Source organism: Macaca nemestrina, chromosome 3 (assembly GCF_043159975.1).
Source record: "Macaca nemestrina isolate mMacNem1 chromosome 3, mMacNem.hap1, whole genome shotgun sequence".
NCBI lineage: Eukaryota > Metazoa > Chordata > Mammalia > Primates > Cercopithecidae > Macaca > Macaca nemestrina.
Window position 1 is genome coordinate 81,229,913 of NC_092127.1, and position 25,543 is coordinate 81,255,455.

At 37.3% G+C, this 25,543-nt stretch overlaps 1 protein-coding gene and 1 non-coding gene across 4 annotated transcripts in view; one reads left to right on the forward strand and one right to left on the reverse strand.

The window, feature by feature from the left end:
• LOC105486291 (sphingomyelin synthase 2) overlaps positions 1 to 25,543 on the reverse strand; it is an 86,373-nt gene that overhangs the window by 36,290 nt on the left and 24,540 nt on the right. The window contains exons 2-3 of one of the 3 annotated variants that reach the window (XM_071093222.1): positions 17,040 to 17,122; positions 15,217 to 15,323 (exon numbers count right to left, since the gene is read on the reverse strand). The gene's annotated coding sequence lies outside the window, so the exon portion shown is untranslated. Of the gene's footprint in view, positions 1 to 15,216; positions 15,327 to 16,999; positions 17,123 to 25,543 lie in introns of all 3 variants that reach the window. The other 2 variants (XM_071093223.1, XM_071093224.1) reach the window with 2 other exon arrangements.
• On the forward strand, positions 7,372 to 7,475 carry LOC112427491 (U6 spliceosomal RNA). The gene has a single exon (XR_003019083.2). It is a non-coding gene; the product is annotated as a U6 spliceosomal RNA (small nuclear RNA).

Consider the following 25,543-nt stretch of genomic DNA (forward strand, 5'->3'; position numbering starts at 1 on the left):
TAAGCCACTGCTTTCAAATGTTTTGAAATTATAAAAAGGTATACCTTCTCTAAAGCTATTAAGTTTGTTGTAATAGGCTGTAGGTTCTCCTAGAATTTAAACCGTTATGTTGCTTTTAAATAAATAATTGTCTCTCAAAAGCACTTATTTGACCAGTGCTTCCAATCATAGGCTTCAGAGATTGGTTTCTGCAAATAACCTAATAATGATGATTTATGTTATTCAAATTTGGCTCTAGGAAGAGGGACCCAGATATCTCAACCCAACCCAACACTTCATTGAAGACATGAGGTAGAGACACAAAGAGAATAACCTTAGAGATAAAATGTACCTAAAAGATTAAAATCGTTAATCTAACAGAATGCCATTTAAACAATGTTAAGGGATGCAAGTGACAATGATATTGATACTTAAAATATACCTATATTTATCTATTGAATTTTCATTTATTCTAATAAATCAAGGAAATGAAGAAACTGCCATAAAATGTAAATTTCCACAATTTTCACTAGAAAGTTTGTATACTTAAAAAAATCACTTGGAAATAAATTTGGTTTATTCATCATAGTACTTAAGTACTGTTTTAGATAATATTAGTGGCTTAGTATATGGATATTCAGAATGGCTACCAATAGACATAGTCTCCTAGGGAAAAATAAGGTTCTTTAGAACTAAATCCCTATGTTGTTAGCTCTAGAGCAAGTAAACTAATCCAGTAACCTTCAGGGAATGACGCATTTCTCTCTTAAAACAGGCAGAACAGCTCACTCAAGACTTTCATTTCCATTTGTGACCAACTGTGCTGGTTCACAAAGTTGCAAAGCAAAGTTTCTAATAAACAAATGCGTCTTTTGTTGCCTACTCTACTGAAGTAATGCCCCCTGTACAGAGCTTGAACATTCCTCACAAAGCTCTGGTGGCTGTTGGCACAATAATGATCGTGGAGTGTCTATTTGTACACCATTAATTATGCTGTGATCCCTAGCGAACTGCCTGTTTTTCTTTTGCAAAAACCTAGAACACGGTATACAGCTTATTTTGTGTTTCTTTTAGATATATTATAATACAAGAAATTTAGTTCCAACATATCCAAGCTGTCCCTTCAGAAGGTGATCAGAAGAGAGAAATGAGTTTGGAAAAGAAAATGAATAGGTGAACAAAAGTAAGAGTTTCTGCAATAAAGCCTTAAAAGAGAATAAAAATGTGGAAAAGTGAAGGTAGACACTGGAGCTGCATTTAAATAGTTCTTAGGAGCCCAAAGTAAGACATGTTCTGTGAAAGTAAAACTTACAGGGGGATCAACCCTTGTCATTAAAATCCGGAGTATCTGGATGAAAAACCAAACTGTGGTGGGAACTGTGGGCAGGTGCTTTTACACAGCGACGTGATATTAAAATTCTACAGACTGAACTGAAATATTTCTACTGTGGCAATCGTAAATCATATACAAAACCACAATTAAAACTAATTTAACATGTGAAAAAGTCAGATACTCTATCAGGAACAGTTTATTATAGGTAAATAAACACAGCATAAGTATATAATAAATTTTAGATTAATAATATATACAATATAATTGTGATTATTTATATAATCAAGGCTTTCATTTGAGGCCTTGATGCTCATCTTTGCACACTGTCAGTTTTTCATTTTCATATTCTTTTCATATCCCTCATATATATATGAAGGCAAATGATTTCAGGAATCTAAACCCCGAGAAAACATGGAGAACAGAGAATAACTTTTGCTGTGATATCTACTTCTGCAGTGAGTAGAGAAACAGAAATAGAATATAAATCTGAGGTGAGCCAGAACTCATTTCTTTACTTCCTATTTGAAGCTGATTTCCCCTACACCTTCTCTGACAAATCACAGGCCAAAGAGTTCCTGTGACTAAATATCTCCCAATTACCAATAATATAGAACTTCCTACAGAATGTCTCACTGATAAATTAGCACACAAGCTTCTACCCTATTCTAATTCATGGATAAGGAACACTGGAAAGTTATTTTGAAACAAATCCCATTAAAATGTAATTTAAGCTATAATCAGAAAGGAGCATAAAAACTGCACTGAATTGCTGGTAGAATCATAAATTGGTACCATTCTTTTGAGAATATCTTTGTAAATACGTGATGAGCTTTAGAAATGCTTTTATCTTTTGACACAGTAATTCTACTACTGTTCAGATTTTGAAATTGCGGATAAGTGATTCTGGATCTGTAAGACTGAAAAACCAGAACCACACTGTCCATCAAAATGGGACTAGGTGCATTATAAATAAATGTATATTATATAAATAAAATTGTGCTATATAAATTACATGGTTACTGGAAGGGTGATACTACATGGAACATTTACTTCACTTTTTATCTTTTTTTTTTTGCTTTGAAAAAATAAGCAGCATGTTTTAATTTTGCTGCCTAAAAAGACAAAGGTTGTTCTTATTTTTTAAGAGAAGGGGTCTCAATCTGTCACCAAGGCTGGAGTGCAGTGGCACAATCATAGCTTACTGCAGCCTGTAACTCCTGGGCTCAAGCAATCCTCTTGCCTTAGCCTCCTGAGTAGCTGGTACTACAGGGTGCACAATACTATGCTTGGCTAAAATAATTATTCATTCAATAATATTTAGTGAGTGCCAACTATGTACTAGTCACTGTTCTAGGGATACAACAGTTTTAAAACAGTCACTTCCCTCATGGAGCTTGAATTCTGCTAATGTAAGACAACAGTAATTAAAGATTAAAAGTGCTACAAAGACAAAGCAGGATGGGACATTAAAGTAACAGGGTGACTATTCAAATTAGGCTCACCAGACTTATGAGAAACACTCAATTTAAAATTTTAAATGAAAAACCATTGTCAGAAAAAAAAAATCAGTGCACCATCAAGTCAAAAGAACATCAGGAACATCAATGTTCCAACCTACTGAGATCCAATTACAGTAAATGCCCTCTAGAAACCTGTACTAATATAACTTTCTAAAACTAAAAAGATTCCTCTGAAAATGCTCCCATACTTACTCAATTATGGATTTTTACCTTTGAGTTCTTTTCCATTTATAATAGATCAAAATAGCATGTGTATAGTATTCTAATTACACTAGTCATAATGGACTTTTATTTAATTGATCATCCCAGTGCTGTTTTTTTAAGTAAGTGTTTAATGCATATTAGGCTTTTTAAAAAAGGCTAAAGATGCAATATTATAAGCAGAGGAAGAATAAAAACAAAAGCATTATGTGGAGACATAAAAGTTAAAGCTATCAAATATCTAACAAGAATTCAGAATTTGACCTTCAGTGCAGACATTTTTCAATTTTATCTAAAGTAAATGGGATAGAAGCTACAGGTACAGAAAACTTTTAAAACTGTACCCTGGGTTGAATGAAAAACAGTGACCAAACTCAAGATATCAGTACTTGCCGGTTAAATATGTAGCAATTGTTAATACTATTGCTGATGGCCTAGAAGGTAAAGTAAATAAACAGACAGCCAACAAAGACAGAATTATTTATGTCCTCCTGTTCTGTGCAGAATTGGGTCCTAAGTGCTAAGGAAGGCAGCAGAAGAGAAGCTGGCTCCTGTCCTCAAGGCATTTTTGATTAGTAACTGCTTTCTCCCCCCTTCCCAAGCAGAAGTCACTTAAAAAGAACAATGAGAGATAAAAACTTTTACAGATTAGAAAACAGCCTGAAATAACATTTGAAGTTTAGTAAAACCATATGCCAGGTAGATGTAAAAGTGAAAAGAAAATCAAATGACGGAAATAAAATGGGAAAAAGACTGGTTATACATAACTTAACAGGAATTTTTAAAACGTCTAGGGTATATAAAAACTGAAAATAAATGCAAAAAATTAGCCAGGTATGGCGGCGGGCGCCTGTAGTCCCAGCTACTTGGGAGGCTGAGGCAGGAGAATGGCGTGAACCCAGGAGGTGGAGCTTGCAGTGAGTCGAGATCGCGCCACTGCACTCCAGCCTGGGCGACTGAGCGAGACTCCGTCTCAAAACAAACAAACAAACAAACAAACAAACACCAAACCTGAAAATAAAATCAGAAAGAAGTAAAACAGTCTCTCTGTTAATAGCCTTTTAAAATGCCAAGCTCCACCTATCAGCAGTGAATAGAAAATCAGCCAAGTAGTTATCCTGTTTGGTTTGGCACTGGTCTATCCATGGGAGTGAACTATGATCAAAACTGTTTTCTAAAGGGTGAAATGGGCTTAGAAAAACACAGGATGATTAAAATCGCTGTCTCTAAACCTGAACATAATGCCAAGAGGTAGTCAGGAAACATTACAAACTCAATGTTCAATTAGCATTAGGAAGCTAAAAGATGTAATTTTATAGTTAATCTTATTTCCATTAAATCTAATTGTCATTGATGACCCTATATAAATAAAAGTGCTTGCCTATAAATAATCACTTTAATTGCTTTTTAAAATATAAACATGCTATCAAATATTTATATTTAAAAATATCAAAGAATTATACTTCTTTGCTTCCCATGAAACAAAGAAACAGCCTAGAAAATGAGTTGTTTTTATTGTTTCTAAAATTATCTCTTACAGCATAATCTGCATCGGTAAGAATAGGACATTGGGAGCCCATTTCCAAAGCTTATACCAAACCAAACGCGACCAAAAATGACATTCTGGTTAATGTGCCTGGTTAAGATACCTTAGAGGCAATCTTAAAAATGGCAAAAGTGATTATGGGTTAATGGGGGGTATCTTTAAAGGAAAATAATGAATTCCATCTAAGAGTTCATAGCTCTAAGAACAAAGAAAAAGCAGATGCTTACAACTCATGTACCAAAACACACTTGCCATTTCCTTCCAGTCAGACACCTCCTCTTCCATTTCTTATCACAGTAAATGGTACCACCATCCAATCAGGTCTTCGGAGTAAATAAATGTTAGCTATTATCCAACTTCAAACTCCCGCCCCTGCTCACCTGAAAATCACTCCAAATCCTGTCCGTTTTAATCTCCCATCTATTTACCTCTGCTCTCTTTTCACAGACATCTCTTACTTACAGAGGACAGACGTAAGTCCAAACAAATCAACAGCCACAACAAATTTTAAATGGATTCAATCCATCCACTAACAAGATACATACAAGATTATTTTGTAAATAAAAGGCTGATAAAGTATTAGGAATAGCAGGCATTACTAGTACTTTTACAAGTAGAGTACAAAGTAAAAGTATTAAGAGAAAATAGATAATAGAGAACAGCTCACCAAGAAAATATAAAAAGATGGACATTCTTACACAAGGGAAAACTGACAGCTCCACAATCATGGTATTTAATGCAGCACTCCCTTCCTCTCTGCTTTTGTTCCTAATCTATTTCCTGCTTTACTGACCTCGTTAAAGACTTAAACGGCTCCCTATGACCTAAAAGTCCATTGCTTATTTTGACTTAAGAAAAAATTCATAATAGAAAATCTCAAACATAATGAAAGTAGAAAATACTACAGTGAACCCCATTAGCTATAACAATTATCACAGGAAATCTTTTTTGTTTCTTAATCTGTCCTCTACTCTGTATTTTTGGAAGCAATCTCAGAGACCATGCAATTTAATCTGTAAGATAGAGATTCTTTTTTCCCCAACATGACCCTAATGCCATTTTTACACCTAACAAAATTAACACAATTTCCTTAAAAAACAAATACCTAGTCAGGTCACCTTTATCCAATTACTTATTCTCAAGACTGCTTTTTAGATGGTGGCATGTCCTTCTGACATCTACTGTTTCTTAGCATTGCTTACAAGGCTTTTCATAATCTGGCCCCTACCTTCACTTCTAGCCTCGATTTTTGAAACTAGTTTTTTCTATTCCCTAAATCCTGCACTTCCACCATATTTACTGAATTTCTGTTCATTTCACATGCAATATCCCCTCTTATCAAGCTTTATGTATAATTTTTTTAGCGGCCTAAACTTCTTCCCAACCCCATCCACTTGCTTACACACTTGCCTCTCATGCTTCAGGTCTCAGCAGATGTCACATCTTCCAACAAACCTTTCCTGCTACAACTTCCTGGTATGTGCTACTGGATCAAGAAATGAACTTTCAAATACAGCACTTGCTACCCAGTTGGGTTACAAAACCCAGTGTCCCCTCTCCCCTAAATTCCTTTTTAAAAAGAAACACCAATTTATAACATTCTGCTTCTTAAGAAACCAACCTTCCCCTCTTGGGTGGTTTGTGCCCGACATGTTCATGGTATGGCTACTATTCTTTACGTCTACCTTTTGACCTATATTCATGCACGATTATACAAATCTCTTAAAAATGGTGTTCTGTAAGTGCAAATCAGACTTGTTCAAAGGCTGCCAATAGTAAGAAAATACACAAAATTACTTGAACATAATATTCAATAATCATAAAGCTTTCACATGTGAAACATATCTGGATGTGATAAAGACAGGTACAAAAAGGATAGTGGAAAAAGAAAATCCTAACTCCAAAATAGGGCTTCAGAATCCTACAGTTACAGGAGCAGAAAAAGGCTTCATTTTATTCTGAAAATGACAGCTTTTTTTTTTTTTTTGAGACAAAGTCTCACTCTGTCGCCCAGGTTGGAGTGCAGTGGCACGATCTCGGCTCACTGCAACCTCCTTCTCCCGGGTTCAAGCAATTCTTGTGCCTCAGCCTCCCGAGTAGCTAGGATTACAGGCATCTACCATAATGCCCAGCTAATTTTTGTATTTTTGGTAGAGACAGGGTCTCACCATGTTGGCCAGGCTGGTCTCAAACTCCCGACCTCAGGTGATCCACCTGCCTCGGCCTTCCAAAGTGCTGGGATTACAGGCAAGAGCCACCGCACCTGGTTGGCAGCAACTTTAAGAACAAGAATGTACTCATCAAGGGCATTATTGCTCTTCAACAGATAATGGCCTAAATACACACTTTCTTTGCAGAGGTTTTTACTGATGTGCAATCAGAAACCTTAATTTGAAGATCGACAGTCAAAAAGAGTTTTCTAGGAAATGCTGGTTGACCGCTTTGTGCAGCTTTCCTTACCTGCAATAAAATCATGCAAAACTAAGTAAAAGTGAAAATGTCTCCAAGCCTTTAACAATCTAATTTATATTGCAAACCCAAGTGATTATTATATTGTGGCTTTGTTGTTATTTTAAGCTTTTATTTGGAAAAGTATTTAAAAATATACACTTTAAACAATTTCATCAACATTGTGATCATGCAAAGCTAATTGGGCTTTATCACTATTATGCTATATTCCTCTGCCAAAAATATATTTTTATTTCAGTTTAACAACACTAGATTGGAATATTTTCCAAGTGTTTAAAAATTTTGACCATGTATCCTATTAATGATTTAAATTTATATAGCCTGTGCTTGACTCGGCAGCACATATACTAAAATTGGAACGATACAGATATTAGCATGGCCCCGCACAAGGGTAATAACACAAATTTGTGAAGTGTTCCATGTAAAAAAATAAAAAATAAATTTATATAGCCTAGACTTAAGAATAAGAGCTATAGCTAACACTCATAAGTACTTACTATTGCCCAAACACTATAGTTCTAAATGTTTTGGTTATCTTATTTAATCTTCCCCACAACTCTATGAGATTAAATATTATTACCCATATTTTACAGATGAGCACAGAGATATTAAGTGAATTGCCCAAGGTCACCAGCTAGTAAGCAGTGAAACCAGCATTTGGTACTTTGGTAGCTCTGACTCGGCAGGCTGTTCTACCCGTCCTTGGGAAAAGCATCATAAATGAGCACACACCTTCAGGGTGAATTCTTACAGCAAAGAAAAGGAAATGGGATAGCACAGCCCTGCTATGTCAGAAGAACCAACATCAAACATCAGTGGATTCTCATAGCAACATCTCTCCCGCTGCTTCCTCTTGACACACAGGAAAAATGTTCCAGAATCAACTGGGAAGACTGGCATTGCATTTATAAATGTAATTCCCAGGCTGGGTCAGTATCTCCTCCAACCTTTCCAATTACGTTCATTTCAGATATAGGGGACAGAAATGCTCCAGAAAAGAACTAGACCATACTTGGAGGAGGAGAGAAGGAGTAAACCCTTCATCTGTATTGTGAACTATGTCGAGAGCAGTATATTACAATACAGAGAGTCTTGGGGAGACCATGTGCATATGTCTTTAGGCCTCCATCTCCTTTCAACTTGAGGAGCTCTGCTTTTCTTTCTATGTTAGAAGGGTTGCCCAAAATCTCATCTGAAATATGGGTTCCATGGCTAAAGAAGTTTAAAAACTGATAGTGCCATGACAAAGCCCTGGATCAGAAGTCAAGAGACCAGAATCTTTCTCTCAATTTGGCCACAAACAAGTCATGATTAATCCTGGGTCGGTAATTTGCAATCTTGGGTTGTAGTTTTCTCAGTGTAACACCATTACTTTACAGATTTCTACGGCTCTTGGCCATATAAAAATATATCATTATATAAAAAGAAAGAAATAAAAGATATGTTAGTGACCTCACCAAAGAAAGTTTAAAAAGGTAAATAAAAATCCCATGTCTCACAGAAAGAAAAGAAGTAGGGTAAGGTAATTTACTGATAAAGAATGTACTAACCATCATATGATCTAGTGCTCAGAACACCACCATGAGATTGGTCCCATCATATAAGAAATCAGTATTTCCCAAACACTTTTTTTTTTTTTTTTTTTGAGACAGAGCTTCGCTCTTGTTGCCCAGGTTGGAGTGCAATGGCTTGATCTCAGCTCACTGCAACCTCCGCTTCTCAGGTTCAAGTGATTCTCCTGCCTCAGCTTCCTGAGTAGCTAGGATTACAGGTGCATACCACCACACCCGGTTAATTTTTCTGTTTTTAGTAGAGACAGGGTTTTGCCATGTTAGCCAGGCTGGTCTCCAACTCCTAACCTCAGGTGATGCACCTGCCTCGGCCTCCCAAAGTGCTGGGATTACAGGTGTGAGCCACCATGCCCAGCCAAGAGTCTTTTTTTAACTTGGTATTTTTATTTAGCTTGATGCAGATAATTTGTGGATAACATATCCATATGAATTTACTATTAATAAATAACAAAAGTTTATTCAATAACCATGGCCCCTACAACATGCCCTTGCTAATCTCAGAAGCAAATTAAACACAGGTCAAGTGTACATTGTAACATCTTAGAATCCTAAAATCCAGGTTCTAACCTGACTCTGCCACTTGATGAGAATTAATGCAATCTCCCAGGTTCTTAGTTTCTTCTGTCCTACCCCTATCACATTCTCAAATAAGGGGCTATGCTAAATGATTGGCCATTGGCATATCATAGTTGATCTTATGCTTTTATTTCTTGTGGCAATCACACAGTTAGAATAAGCCACATGAAAAGGAAAATACATTCATGGAAGAATCACCCATTAGGTTCTAGTCACTAGTTAAAGCATCTGAATGGAACAAGAGGAGACTATGGGGGTGCAGGGGAGGCTTCCACCAGGACTGAAACTAATTAAATAAGATCTTAATGAAGAGAGCTCCTGATTCAAGTTTATTAGAGAAGAAATAAGGCATTAAAGAGAATGAAAATATTTTTATAAAGTTGTAGGTAAAGGTCATATTCCCTAGAACAAGAGACGTTAATTAGAAGGTAAACAATGGAAAAGTTATTGGGCAAGCTCAGAGGCCAACAGGAAAGAACAGAAAAAAGTATTATGCTTTATAATGCTAACTGACCATTATACAGATGCAGATTCAAAATTAGGAAATAATATAATACCAATTAGTATAAACTGGTTAGTATTTATAAATAGTTGGTGCTTTAAAAGGCCTTTTCCAAAATACCTAAAATTGAAATATAATAGTATCCCAAGTAATCTGAAATTGCATATTTTGATTTAAAGTTGGACTATAAATTCCATTAGCATTCATGTTTAAAGGTAGACAATTTACAGTATTAAGCTAGATGAGACCTCTATTGTAACAGATTAGCAATCCCAGATTGTATATTTTGTTCTGGGTTGCAGACTATTCCAGTTTTAACATCATACATGACATACACTCCTAAGCCAGATAGCTTTGAGAAAGCAGCTGATTATGTCTTAGAATTTTGTTAATTAAAACTATAAATTCCTATCTCAAATGCTTTTTGGAACAAACAAATGTAAACAACATGAATTCTATTGAAGCTTTTTTATTTGAATCACTTGAGACATTATTTATGGCTGCTTTTGAAAATGTTATGTTTATTCAGTGATATTTTACAAATAATGTTAATACAGTTTTCCACCAAGTAACATAAAGATATCTGATGAAAGATGGAGAATCTAAATTCATGTAAATTGTAATAAAATAGAAACACCTCTGGGCTCTTTATAAAATAAACCAAACTTAAATGCATTTTCCCCAAACCAACACACACTTACAGAAAGTTATTCAAGGCATAAGACTGCATATAAAACAGGGATTCTACCTTCAACATTAAATTCAGTGAAGCACTTTATATATTGTGACTTCAAGGAAAGCTGGGAAATGTTATAGTTCAATGGGCTTTCTCCTTTACTTTTTATAGAGATTGAAAAGTTAACCTTAAGTCACGAGGCCATTATGTTGGCAATAAATAAATCATTATATCATGTTATACACCTTATTATATACAATTTTTGTCAATTAAAAACACATATTTTAGGCCGGGCACGGTTGATCAAGCCTGTAAACCCAGCGTTTTGGGAGGCTGAGATGGACGGATCACAAGGTCAGGAGATCGAGACCATCCTGGCTAATATGGTAAAACCCCGTCTCTACTAAAAAATACAAAAAACTAGCCAGGTGTGGTGGCAGGTGCCTATAGTCCCAGCTACTCGGGAGGCTGAGGCAGGAGAATGGCATAAACCGGGAGGCGGAGCTTGCAATGAGCTGAGATCCGGCCACTCGGCCACTGCACTCCAGCCTGGGCAACAGAGCGAGACTCCATCTCCAAAACAAAACAAAACAAAACAAAACAAAACACAAAACACATATTTTAAAAGAAATCTTTATGGCTATTGAATAAAACGTCATGTACTTATGTTGTACAACTGACCAGAGTTTCTACCTAATTCAAATTAACTATTATGACCGGCTTTTGAGGCAACCCTGAGAGTCACTCCCCAATCCTTTTCATCCCTTTGACTTTCAGGCCAACTACTTCCTTGGGAAACACCACCATCTCTCAGTCAGCAAAGACAGAACCAGAGAGAGAGACTGCAAGTTCAGGAAGAAAGGTTCCAACTACTTTTACTCTCTGTTGCATCTCCTAATGTCATCACTTTCTCAGAGCAGGGTTTAGTCACTACTACAAAACACTGCTTAGGAACTGCAGAGCCACTAGCCTGGCATGTGGTGACACATTCCCAACACAATTCTCTAACATTCTGATTTCCTTTCCAAAAATAAATTCAAGCAAAATTAGAACTCTTAAAGATCAGATTGAGATTGAATGTCATTGGCTTTCTCCCCATACCTATGATCCTACACATCTCTTCAGCCCAGCACAGGGTTTTAAAGCTCCCTGCTTACACAGGGCTATCTCCTCTGCTGGTTATGAGCTGCAAGGACAGAGTCCATGTCCTGTTTGTGTTGGTGTTCCTGGCCACTAGCCAAGAACTTGCAGCCCAGCCCTAGAATAGCAGCTGAATGAATGTGGCAGCCCACACACTCAAAGACACCAGAATTATCTTACCCTTTCCCAGAGAGCTTCAGGTACCTTTCTTTTCCTAAATGAGTCACTAATGTGTCTGTATAATTATGGTTTCCATATGTGACGCAGAGCCCCAAAATTTCATCTTACTGTGGTTTACTTTCTGTGATTGCATTTTTATTATAAAATATCTTATATAAAAAGGGGGATATAATGGAAGGGAAAAACAGTAAAGCAAAAACCCATATCTAGCTTCAGAGCATTACATATCCACTGGAAACCCTAAAGCAATGCTCCATGAGCGCACGGCCTTTCCACTGCGTAGCCCTGAGGTCATTTTTTGATACATAATTCTCAAACTATGTAGTGCTGAAAGACCTTGAAGAGATTCCTTAAATGATTTATGGTTAAAATTTCTATGATTGCAGTCCTGGAAATCAGAAAAGAATAAATATATCCTTGGAAAAGACCTCACTTCTCTTTTTCTTCATTTCTTCACAATTCAGGCCCCACCTCTCAAGGAGCTATGTAAAGCATGGCAGGCAAGCTAATGCATCCCCAGAGTTTATGACAGATACTAGTTCTAGTGTTTCCCAAATACTAACATTAATACACACAACTACTGTATGGGGTACAATCGCCCCTAGCTGAGGTATGAGAAGTTAGAAATCTAACAAGTGACAGAGGTAGGATTTGAACGCATCTGAGTCCAGGCTCCTGGGTAACTATGCTATGTTGTGATTTTCTGGGATCTTGGGCTATTTTTACAATTAGAGATGTGACCTAAGGGCAATGGATTTCCATCCTGGTGAGTTCTTTTGGGGAGAGACTGCACTTCTCCCAGCCCTGTCCCCAACCCTTCCTCCTCATAGTTACCACGTAGGAGCAAGCAAACTATCCATGTTTGCCCAGTAAGGTGGCATTCTTTCAAACATTAGCTGGCCCCCCCTTATAACACACAGGCTAGAAGCTCTAGGTCACTTGACCTCAGAGCACGTGCAAATGTTTATCAGGCTACCCAGTGACTTATAGAGGAGGCATTTCCTGGAAACATCGTGGTTAGACATTTCATTCAGTGAGGTGTTCAGAGCATCTGAATCACTTTTGTTGCCTAGTAACTTGTTTGTGTTTGGCAGGATGAAGACAACTCAGGCACAGATACAGTCAGACACAAGGCAGGTATCTATTCAGCACAACATCCTCCCAACACTAGACTGCTGATTTAGTGCTTAAACTTGACACTGTTCTTTCCACTTTCTCACTGTTGGTAGAGGCCCCTTCAGTCATTCTCTTTAAGTCAGGAGCATTCAAAAGGCACTATGCTGTACAGAGAATCAACAGATCCTTTGTAGCTGAAATATAGGCTACTCTTTTTCCTATAGAGTTTTGAAAAAAAAAACTTTTAAGACAAAGCTAATTACAGGGTTCTTACGTATAAAAGGGAAAGGAGTTACATGGTATCATGGAAATTACTTGTCATCCCTAAAAGAATTAGTTCTCCCACATATTCACATATCTGTCCCTTTTTTTGATAACAAGAATTGATTACCACAATATAAGTAGCTTCAGAATCAAGGAGGTTCACCCTCCAATACTGTCGTGAATACAAACATATAGCAAAGCTGGCTAAAGTCACTTTACTAACCTTCATCTTCAAATTTAAGTTAGCATGTGTGCCTGGGTTACTCTAAGAGCCAAAAGTCTAGAACAAATCACTCTGGGCTTGCATTCCATTATACATTCTCTGACAGTTATGGCTTTTCCTCTATTATTTTATGTCTCCGCTACTTTCTCATCATTTCTATGCATTAAATATTCAGAGGAGGAAAAGTGGTTTTAAAAAAGCTGCCCCGCCACCGCCGCAATACTGGGGTTTCTGTTGTTCTTTCATTTTTGCTCTTCTTGTCAGAGGATATGCCCGCTATAGAAACAAGAAAATAAGATGTAGGGTGTGCTTAAATGTTACTCCTAATCTTAGTGGGAAAGTCCTGAGTTCTAGGTTTATTTAATGTTTATGGACAGGAGGACACAAAAATTGTTTAGAAAATTTTATTTTTTCTTCCTTTCATCCAATAATATTCATCCTAACCTTGGGGTTTCAGTATGCCTGATATTCATAAGTACTATTAAAAATCAAATAGATATGAATTACTTCACTTTAACAACTATAAAATGGGTATGAGTTTACTTAGCAAAGGTTTTCAACTTAAGCATATGTTAATCCTTTATCTCCTCCAAAATATTTTTCTTTTAGAAAGGCATATTTAAGGAAAAAAATCTTTCTATATTAAAAAATTCTTGAATTCCACCAGACAAAGTCCAGAACAGACGTAAGAAAAGAATACTCTCATTATCTAGAACTGGCTAACTGTAGACTGCAATTACTAGTGGCAAGAAATAAGGGGGTTGAATCACTCTCCAAAATATTTCCAAGTCCTCAACCACATCTCTCAAGCAAGTTTTCCCACTCTGGGGTTCGTAGTTGATAGGTGGACCTCCTGAAGCCCTGTAAAATGTTTTGGCTCATGCACATAACCGGAAGTAGAAAGCTTTCTATTCTTCAGATTCTCAAAATCGAGTCTAGGTCTTGGGAAATCAAATTGCCAGCAGATAACTGAGGATTTAACCTCTTGAATTTGTTGCTGACTACCTGCTTAATATAAATTTCAGTAACATAAAAGAAGAATGTTTGTTCCCATGCTGTAACTGAAGATTTCTAATAATTAAAGAGCAGTAGAGCCCCATCTATGACAGCAGCCAGTTTACTGCACTTGTATAACCTGCGAGCTAAATTACCACTAATTGTCTCATCTTTTGAAAATGTATTTAAGCTTCATTAGACACGTGAATGTCTGTTATAGCCAGGTGAAGGAGACCGACCTAGTCCCTAGCCTCACAAAGCTTGCAGTCTAGTTGGAGAAACAAACAAATCATTATCACACAGGGAAATAAATGTTTAGATAATTGAAAATTCAAGATGCTATAAGAACACATTGCCAAGGCACCCAACCCAGTCTGGCATTTAAGCTATGAGAATTGGCAAAATATCCAGACGCGGATGACAGCAGGTACTCTTACAGGTTTCTAGCAGACATGTAATAAGAAAACCTTGGCCAGGCGTGGTGGCTCATGCCTGTAATCCCAGCACTTTGGGAGGCCAAGGCAGGCAGATCACCTGAGGTCAGGAGTTCAAACCAGCCTGGCCAACATGGCGAAACCCCATCTTTACTAAAAATACAAAAATTAGCTGGGCGCAGTGGTGGGTGCCTGTAATCCCAGCTATTTGGGAGGCTGAGGCAGGAGAATTGCTTAAACCCAGAAGGCAAAGATTGCAGTGAGCTGAGATTGTGCCACTGTATTCCAGCCTAGGCAACAGAGAGAGGCTCCGCCTCAAAAAAAAAAAAAAAAAAAAAAAAGAAAAAAGAAAAGAAAACTTGCCTCTCAGAGAGGCAATTTAATGATATCTATTAAAAGTACACATATACCTTATGACCTGCAATTCTACTTTACAAGTTTATATAGATATATTGCCTACATGCAAAATAACCTACATACAGTTACTTACTGTAGTATTGTTTAAGAGCAAACGTTGGCCACAACCCGAATGTTGTCCATCAATAGATCGCTATTTTAACTGTGGAACATCCATAAATGGACTCTGTTATTCTGTAACTGCTTTAAAAAAAGAATGAGGAAAGTGTCTTAGTACTCGCTTATTAAATCCTCCTCCATATATTGTAAGGAAAAAAAGCATACATTGCAGAGAAATATAGTATGCTATCTTTTATGTTATGAAGGGGTCTTTATGCATAAAGAAATTCGAAGGATGCATTAGACATTGACAGAGGCTGAGAGGATGGTGGGGGCAGAATTTGGGCAGACTCTGAATGCAAAATGTACGAAAATGGTATACTTAAAAAGTAATCCTTACATCAAGTGTGTGGGACATTGAAAAGGAAAAAAAAAAAAGTAATCCTTTATTTTTCAAGCCCAAGTTATATCAACCCAGCACATTTTTTTTTGTTGTTTATTATTTTAACACGCTTCTAAAATTCTGCAGTGATTAAATTAGAACATAAGACTGCTTTATTTTCCAAATCAGGGTTCCACTCTCTCCTTTCCTGCCTGTGTCCATCTGCCATCCTGAAGGGGGTTTCCCCGGAATACCTGAGAGTGAGGCAAGTCCTCGGTGTCTCCCTGCTCTGGTTTGTTGACTGAGGATATTCAAGAGATTTTTTAAAGCTCATGAAAGAATTTTGTTTTGTTCACTGCCTCATTTGCAACACTGAAAAGAATGCCTGGCGCACAGAAAGTGTTCAGTAAGTATTTGTGGAATAAATGAATTCTTTTCTTCACTCAGCTTCAATGAGACAGACACCACCACCAGACAAAGGGAAAGATATCAAAACGGTGTCAAATATTTGGAAATAGCTGCCATTCCTAGTACCAGCTCAAAACAGGCATTCTAACCTTAGCAACATTCCTAGAATTATTGTGAACTTCACAGAAGACAAATAATGTTAGAGAATACTGTGCTCAATAATACTAACTACCCACAAATATTTATTTTAAATAATTTGGGATTACACGGCCCTGGTGTCTATCTTAGGGTAAAAATCTTTTTAGGCAACCACCACACTAAACAGCAATGATAAAAAGTAAAAAAAAACAAAACAGCTATCATCAGGGTCAAATGAACCCTAGTCTTCAGGTGCCCAGAGATATAGCAAGAAAAGAGAAAATCTTTTGTACCGAAAAATGCAACTATTTTTATTTTCAATAATAAAATTATACTTGAAATAAAATTCAAAGTACTCTAGGCAGTGAATTGAGTTGTACTGCTTCAACCACAGCAAGCAAAGCCTCTTCCTCCTCAGTGGGCACAGAATGGGTATAACTACCACAGCTCTTTAATTTTGGTTTAGATAACTATAAAAAACGGAATAACTTTGCTAGTAATTTCAGTACTGTTGCTAAAAGGTGCATGGCTGGCTGATATTTCTTTGAAGATTTTCTGTTTTCTTAAGGCGTGGTTGAGAGAGTTGATTGAGTGCTCTCTTTTGGCAGTAATGCAAACAGGTTAGGAAGTTTTGGGGTTACCTCTATTTCTCTGGCTGTCATTTAAAACGGCAATCCAAGACTGAGAAAACATCCATTCACCTGAAAGAGCTTGAAATTTAAGACTGTCCTGAGGATAAAATTAAAATTCTCAGAGTTAAGACATTTATGAAATGTCTTAACCAGAGAAGGGAAGATAGCAGCAAAGCTGCAGGATAACTGATAGACAGCCAACCTTCAGCTGATGCAAGTTAGACTCATGCTATAGCAGCAGGAAGCACCAAACCTACCAAACCTACTGTTTCCAGATGGTAGCACAGTAATTCCCACCTTGGTCCTTGCAGCAGTCAACACTCCCAGTCTCTGGCAGATCCTTTCGGAGCAGAGTGTTATAGGGCCACAGGATGACAGCTCTAGGGGAAGGAAAAGTCAGAGATTAAATGAGAATGAGGCTTTGATGCTATGTTTTGCTAGTTTTCTGGGGGAGGAGGTGAAATGAAGAGCCCTCTGATGCTACCCTCCTAGAGCTCTCCAATACTGACCCTCCAGGAGAGTTGCCAGGAAAATACTGGCTCTGATAGGTACTGACATTTCAGGACAAGAACAACTACTCAGCCATTCACTCCACTAATATTTGCCACCTGCCAGCCCCTATTTAAAGTTGGAGTAGCGCGGGCAGGCAGATTCCCTTCCCTCCTGATGTTCATGTTCTAACACAGGAACACACAGATAAACAAGACCAGTCAATGCCGCTCAAAAAAGTCAGAGTCAGGGCAAGGCTGGTGTGGTTGATGTAGAGCAAGCGGTCAGGGAAGCCTTTCTGAGGAGATATTTAAGACTTAATAAGGGTTGAGGACGGGGCGGGGGCAGCTGCAAAAGAAGAGTAAGCCAGGCAGAGGGAACAGCTCATCCAAAGGCCCTGAGGCAGGAATGAGCCAGGAAGGTTTAAAAAGAACAGAAAGGCAAGCATGGCTAGAGTATTGTGAACTAGGCATAGAGAAGGGAAAAAGAGTGCAGAGGGCTTTATAGGACAGTAGAAGGACTATGTACATAAAGGGCAAACTAAGTGTCACAGAAACTTAGGTTGATGTGCTGTGCATAATCTGCCACCTACTAAATGGTAGAAGATTTGCTTTGAAATACATACAGTTGCTGCAGCCTTTCAACGGATTTTTAAGTAGCTGAAATTTGCCCTGTGGATGGAAGCAAAATATAGGCCACTGGCCAGAGGTCTCCAGTTCATAGAACCACAATATGAATATCCAAAGAATACAGCCTGAGACTACCCAGCAGTGCATATATGCATATGATTTGGTAGTGCATATATATATATATCTTTTAACTACCTAACAAATTTCATTAAAATCTATGTTTAACAACTGCAGGATGTACACTCATCTGCAACCAGAAATTGATTTTTAGTTGAGATCCCATCTTAATCAAAAATACTCAACTCTTGGAAGAAACTCAAGAACAAATGTGTCACTCTTAGGTATATACTCAAGAAAAATGAAAACACCAGTCCAAGCAAAAACTGTACACAAATATTCATAACAGCATTATTCATAATGGCCCCAAAGTGGAAACAACCCAAATGTCCATCAACTATTAAATGGATAAGCAAAATGTGGCAATCCCATATAATATTACTGAGCAATGGAAAGGAATAAAGAGTGATACACACTATAGCACGAATGAATCCTGACAACATTATTCTAAGTGAAAGAAGCCAGTCACAAAGACCACATGTTATATGATCCCATTTACATGAAATGTGCAGAATAGGCAAATCCATAAAGACAGATATGTGGTTGCCAAGGGCTGGGGGACGAAGAGAAGGGAAAGTGAATGCTAATGGGTATAGGGTTTCTTTTTGGAGTGCTGTAAATATTCTAGAATTAAATAGTGGGGTTAGTTGCACAACTCTGAATATACCAAAAACTACTGATTTGTACAATTTGAAAAGGCCAGTTTTATGGTATGTGAATTATATCTCAGTAAAACTGTTGTAAAAATAGAAGAACAAAAGAATATCTGAAATGCTGTGAACAGATGAAATAAACTTCAAGTGGCCCAAAATGCTATATTCCAGTAAGCATTACTAGACCCTATTAAAAGGGATAAGCAGTTTACACTTCAGATACTGTATACTACACTCCCTGTGGGACATGTTTATCCCTCTGGAAAGATCACCTGATCCTTGGAGGATGTTTTTCTTGTTTCACTTGGAACCTTTCTCCAGTTATTACCCTCTCTCAACTCCACCTACCATCCCCACTCACTCTATGCAAATGAAATTAAAGCAGATAGTTGCTTTTGTGCTCTAACTCAAGTCTGTGGACAATTACAATTGTTTAGGGCATGGTATTAATGATATTTCTAATATGGTCAGCTTATAGATTTTATTCAGTTACACAGCCAAACCTAGCACTTTTCATCTAGTCAAGCTGAAAATGTGTGCTCTTGTCAAAAAGGAGAATGGGCAAAAGGGTAGATACTGGAATGCAAAACAAATTCAAGCTTACTACTCTAAAATCCCTTTCTGTATACATCTTAACATGGTGTTACATTAAGACTACATTCATTTTAAATAGTATCTTACAAGTTCATGATTTATTTTAAAGTATATGTAGAATATATAATTTCACAAAGGAATAAAGTAAATTATATAACAACAGCAAAATACTACTGTGAGACGATTAACGTAGAATCAGAGAGGCAGGTAAACACAGAGAGAGGTTCTTGATGACAAGGTGTAGTGGAAGAGGGAACACTATCTCCTGGGACTGAATATTGTTCTACCTGCTCCCTGTAGCGACTCACTGCAGAGGCAGCAAAGTTTGATGTTTATGAACAAGGATTCTGAAGGCCGACTCCACACTTAGCATGACTCCACGATTAAGTATTGTGGCTCCAGCCATGATACTTAATTTCTCTGAGACTTAGTTCCCTCATCTATAAATAGTACTAACTTAACAAGGTCCTTAAAAGGATCAAAGGTTATATAAAAACAAATAATAGATCTAAAGGGAGAGACAGACTGCAATACAATAATAGTAGAGGACTTCACCCCACTTTTGGCAATGGACAGATCATCCACACAGAAAATCAGTAAAAAAACATTGGAATTAAACTATACTGTAGACCAAATGGACCTATAACAGACATTTACGCAACATGTCATCCAACAGCTATAGAATACACATTCTTCTCAGCAGCACATGGAACATTCTCCAGAATGGACTATATCTTAGGCCACAAAACAAGTCTCCACAAATTCAAAAATGTCACTATCAAATCAAAGTGTCTTTTCTGAATCCAATGGAATAAAACTAAAAATCAATAACAAGAAGAACTTTGGAAACTGTGCAAATGTATGGAAATTAAACAACATGCTCCTGAACAATCAATGAAGAAATTAAGAAGGAAATTTAAACATTTCTCGAAATAAATGAAAACAGAAACACAACATACCAGAACCTATCAGATATAGCAAAAGCAGTACTGAGGAAATCTTATAGCACCATATGCCCACATCGAAAACATAGAAAGACTCCAAATAAATAACCTAATGGTGTACACTTCAAGGAACCAAAAAAGAACAAATCCAAAACTAGTAGAAGGAAATAATAAAGATCAAAGCAGAAATAAATGGAGGAAAAAAGAATCGAAGGAGTTAATACTAATAAAGAGATCAGAAAGAGCACCTGGTATACAATAAGCATTAGATGTATTTGTTAAATGATTAAAATAGAGTATACTAGTTAAATCTTGCAAAATGACTAAAACTGTGCTGCATATTTGCCTCTCAACTCCTTTGTAGTTACAGGGGAAGAAATATTCCAAACTCAGAGACAGAAAATGCATGTATCTCCATATGTGTTAGGAGGAAGGCAAGTGGGAACCATATTTTGTTCCTCAGGAGAAAAAAGAAAGCATTTGACACTTAGCTTTAATATGGCCCGTAAACAAGAGGCAATGAGCAATACTGCAGACCAGGGAAGACCACCATATGATGTCACTTGATAGTTTTTCACTGCATTTCTCAATAAATCCCAAGGCATAACTCTCTAGAATTTCTGTAGTAGGAAGACAAGGCAATGTGATACAAATATACAACTCTGATGGTCGGCTCACAACTGCACCAGAAATCTCCAATCCATCTTTTACTTCCATTTCCCTCTGCCATGCTTCTGATAACCAGAGCTGAGGAGGAGACAGTTCCAGATCTCCGAAACAAATTCTCCAACATTAGGAGATGGCCAAAATATAGCCACATAAAAACACTAAGTAACCTGATGCATTGAAAAGCAACTCCCCCAGAAGCATGTTTTTAAGTTTAATGGACTTCAGAGTCATTGTCTGGCTAAAGAACAGCTATAATCATCTCAGGGGATTAAAGAACTTGGAAGAATATTCCTATTAGTCATAGTCATTTCAGGCTCCAACTAACAGTTAAACACAGAACTTTCATGAATTACAAAAGCTATTATGCTTAAGCCATGTTTTACTGTAAATTGACAGTAGATAACTTTTCTTTAAATGATTAGTTATACGGTGCAAACCTTAGCTAGAAAACGACCTGTGTTTCTTCAGATAGTCCCATATTGTACATGGAAGACATGATAAAGTTGAATTTCCACAGCTATTACACCGTCCTGTGACTAAGCTGATGTCCCAGTGATTTATCAGCCTTTTTCACTCCATCTGGCAAAGTATGTTGTTCTTAAGGCTATTTAATAATGTTTTCTTCAGACAAAAATGGTACTAATCTTATAGTGGTTAATCAACTATAGCAATGTATTTTCATTTGCATACCTAGGGAGTATTGCTAAAGAGAGTAGAAAATACATTAATTCCCTTGCGGTTCATGTACACTAAATGTAGCATTCTGTAAGGAAAGAGAGCAAGAGATGGCATTTATAACTAACTCCTGTGCGTTCTTGGAGAAGCCTTTTTTGACCCTCCCAGACCGCATTTGGTTTCCTTTCCCTTGCTCCACGTTACTCTCTGCTTTTTCTCTGACATAACAGCTTGCTAACTGTAACTTTGGTCAATTATTTGTAGAGATTTACTTGTCTCTTTCCAGTCAGACTGCAAGCTCTGTGAGGGAAGGGATCACATGTGTCAGATTCTCTGCTGTCTTTCTGGCACAGAATTGAGGGTTATAAATATTTGTTCACTGACTAACTCCCACTTTATAAGATAAGCTGTGTTCCTAAAGAATCACATGTCAGTTCCTCTCAAGATAAGGAAGTCACTGAAGTAATCTTATAAGGGGAGTAAGGAGAGGGAGTAAGTCCCACTAATACCATTTAATATTATGAAACAGTGACCCACAAGTTTGAACTCTGAAAATTACAGAAGCAGAGTCCATGGATATGGCTATGGCAGATGTGACTGAGGGGGAGGGAGAAAAGGAGTGGGGAGGAATGACCCACTAATTTAGATGGGTGCTTTCAGAGTGAAAGTTTATTATAAGAGCTCAAATAGTGTTTTCTAATTATAGACTGTTAAATTTAAAATACATTGAAAGGCCACTCTGTACTTCTCTCTGCCCAATGCAGACTGAATTAAAATATCCAAGAAACAGGACTTTTTTTTAAGCCCAGAAACGCTGACACACCTATTAAAAAGTTCTGTCTCATAAGGACTGCTTTCTACAGTTTCTGTTAGGTCTTCCATGGCTCAGACAATTGGCAATCTTGTTCTTTCTTTCATGACACAAAGTTGTTATATCCAAACAATTAACCTCCTAAGGTTAAAGTCATGAGCAATGACAAGAAGGTCATATGGTATCACAACAGTGAAAATTAAATAATTTTAAACAAATGCCTTCAAACCTTCTGCAATAAAAGAAAATAAACTCTTACACTTTAACATTTAAGGTGAGAAAGTGTTTAACCTTACTAGTGAGCAAAGAAACTCAAAGAAGTGAGATAGCATTTTTCTACATATTAAATTGGCTCTTTAAAATACCAACATAAAATTACTAAGCTGTTCTCCAGGGCTATTATAAAATATATTTCTTATATTCTATAAACCTCCTAAGAATGTGAACAAAGATTTAGCTCTGAGCATATTAACCATGACATTGCCGATAACAGTAAAAAAAAAAAAAAAAAAAAAAAGAGAAACAAGTGTCCAATAATAAGGGACTGTTAAAAATAACATGGTGGGTAGATACAATGGAAGAATGAAATGCTCCTATCACAGTTAGTGGGGAATGACAAGAGGTTCATTATATATTCATGGGTACAAAACAATGATATGTGTATGATCCTATTTCTCCTGTTTTTACAAGTTGCATGTGTAAACATAAACGTGACTAGAAAGACAATGCAAAATGCTAACAGATAATAGATTTCTAGATGACTTAAATTTTTCTTTTGCTTATCCAGGCATAACATTTCCTAAAATAAACATGAGTTGCTATTATAATTAGAAAGTTAAAGAGAAAAGATGACACGAAAACTCCCAAAACACATTTCCAAATAGCTACCATAGTCACATTCTCTTTTAAAAAATTATTATGACTTGGGAGGCTGAGGCGGGTGGATCACAAGGTCACGAGATCGAGACCATCCTGGCTAACACGGTGAAACCCCGTCTACTAAAAATACGAAAAAAAATTAGCTGGGTGTGGTGGCAGGCACCTATAGTCCTAGCTCCTCGGGAGGCTGAGGCAGGAGAATGGTGTGAACTTGGGAGGTGGAGCTTGCAGTGAGCCGAGATCATGCCACTGCACTCCAGCCTGGGCGACAAAGTGAGACTCCATCTCAAAAAAAAAAAAAAAAATTTTATGACAAGCACATTGTTTCATATCATTATGCTCTGGGGATAAAAACGGTACACCTCATTTTTCATTTTGGTCAGTCTGTGTGTGGGGCAAGCAAATAAAGACATTTGGTCTAGAATCTTAAAAGTTTTCCTTTTAGCAAGATGCCATTTGTGGTGATGTACCACCAAGTAGCAAAGAGGTCAGCCTCTCCAGTTAAATATAGCCTAATTACATAGTTGATAAAAATAAAGGAAAATGCACATATTTACTATGATTACCACTCATGCTCAAAGAAAATCCTGTCTTTGAAATAGAAATGAAACCAAAAGTAAAAATAAAACAAGAAACTTAATTCATAAATGTGAATTAAGATAGAAGCAAATTTGGGAGGGGGTTATTATAGAGAAGCTGCCCTCTGCTCAGGGAGACAGGACATTTGCTGGGAGGCAGAAAAACTCACCAGGATATACAGAAGTGTTATTATCAAAACTGTAAGGATCCTGTAGAATATACACCTGAGTAGGTTAACAGAATGAGCAGAATGGCTATACCTGAGTACTTTAGCCAGAGCTAAGTTTATGTTAACTATCCAAGTTAGGCAGTGCCCTTCAGCTTTCTAGCCATCCAAGTCTCTCATTGACTGGATGGTAGTTACTTGGATTACCTGATTGGCAATCCATGTCCTCTAGTTTTTATTTTCCTCTATCCTAATCTTTTGTTGCCCTTGTTCTTAAGATTTCTAAGAGGTTGCTTACTCTAGCCTCCTCCATAGTTAGCAGTTTGCTTCTCTTGTGAGAAACTTGTTTGAAAGATGAATCATTTGCACTTGTCATAACTCTTACAAAGACTTCCACCAGGTGTACCATGAGCATGGCATGCACCACAGACTTCCACACCGTGCAGGCTTCCAACATTCCTTCCAAGCAATCAAAAAGCAAGTTGCATATTAGCATATTTATATAAACCCCTATTTCACAAAGCAAAGTTTTTTCAAGTCTTCTTTTAAGTCTTGGAGGGAGGATGACATGTAGAGATAACAAAACGGGAGCTAAGAAATTAAATATTCAGGAGTTATTTGGTGATGTCCATATAAAAGAGAGTATTAAAATACTGCAATCACTGGAGCGAGAGAAGAAGAAAGTGAAATGGGGGGTATACTTGTCGAATGTTTTGCAACTGAATCTTGAGCAACATAAAGGAAAATAAAGCAAAGCCCCCAGAAGCTGGGAACATGAACGCATTTGGATGAGCATCGAGGTGGAAATCAGAGGACCTGCCAGTGGAACCTCAGAAACCACCCAAGCTCTCTCTAATGGGCTGTCACAAAATGGGATGGTGATGCTGACCATGTAAATAGGGCAGCCACAGGCTTTTACCTCAGACTTCTAAGTCACGCAAGGTCAGACGCTACACCTCAGGTACTACAGGAAGGGAAAGTGAAAGGAGTGAATGTTACTAATGTCATTTTCAGTGATCACACCACTCTTCCTGGGCTAGATACCCTGGATGCCCCTTGATCTCAGAATATGGCATCTTCAATAGAAGGATGAGGTTTAGCACACAGAAAGGGAACCTCTGAGGTTTTCCCTTACCTCCCTAAAGAGTCTAAAGCTTGCTATAGGAAAAGTAAAGAATAATTCTTATCTTTTCAAAAAGGCTTAGAGATAGTAAACAATACCAGTTTTCCATCACATTTCTAAACAAACAAAAAAGTATAAGGAAAAGGTAACCACATTGTGTTAGTCTGTTCTTGCACTACTATAAAGAAATACCTGAGACTTGGTGGTTTATAAAGAAAAGAGGTTGAATTGCAGTTCTGCAGGCTTTACGGGAAGCATTACGCTGGCATCTGCTTGGCTTCTCAGGAAGCCTCAGGAAACTTACAATCATGGCAGAAGGTAAAGGAAAAGCAAGCACATCACATAGCAGGAGACAGTGAGAGAGCGGAGATGCCATACACTTTTCAATGACCAGATTTTCTGAGAACTCACTATTGTGAGAACAGTACCAAGAAGATGGCACTAAATCATTCATGAGAAATCCACCACCACGA